This window comes from Octopus bimaculoides, chromosome 15 (assembly GCF_001194135.2).
Source record: "Octopus bimaculoides isolate UCB-OBI-ISO-001 chromosome 15, ASM119413v2, whole genome shotgun sequence".
NCBI lineage: Eukaryota > Metazoa > Mollusca > Cephalopoda > Octopoda > Octopodidae > Octopus > Octopus bimaculoides.
Window position 1 is genome coordinate 49,795,153 of NC_068995.1, and position 792 is coordinate 49,795,944.

Sequence of the window (792 nt, forward strand, 5' to 3'; positions counted from 1 at the left end):
TATATATATGCAGGTATATACGGGTGCGAATAGCCATAAATATGAAAGATAGAACAAAGCAAATTCTTATATAATCTTTATCTTGCTATCTTTCAATCTGCTTATCTTATGCACACACACACACACACACACTTTGAAAGATGAGTGAAATTAGCAAATATGATATGTGGGAATGGGTCTAATCTAAGAAGGGTCCCAATGATAGAATGTTAAAGTCATTGGTCTTGACGATCGCGGCTTTGGGGAGTTTCTTTGACTGGCCCTTAGCTACCTATCCTCCTTATATTGGGAAGTTTTGTTTAGTGAACTTTACATGATACATGTTTTGCTATCACATGATCTGCTTTGTTTTTTTGTTTACTCAACACCCCCACCCCATCCCGAAACCATTTTTTTAGATTCTGTTCTTTGTACAGTCTTTGTCTGTCCTTTGAGTATTTGTGGGTAAGAAAGAAATTGTTATATCATCATCAACATCATCATCATCATGATCATCATCATCAATATCATCATCATAATCATCATCATCAACATCATCATCATCATCATCATCTGCAGCAGCAGCAGCAGCAACATAGTCATCATCATCATCGTCATCATCATCATTTTTAGCATTATTAGCTTTTCATCCTTTGATATTGCCCATAATGTCTTGGGCCCTTGTTGCCAATAAAAGAAATCATCATCATCGTTATCATCATCACCATTGTTACCGCTTATATATATATATATATATATATATACCGGTATCGACATATCTATATACATATATACATATATATACATATATAT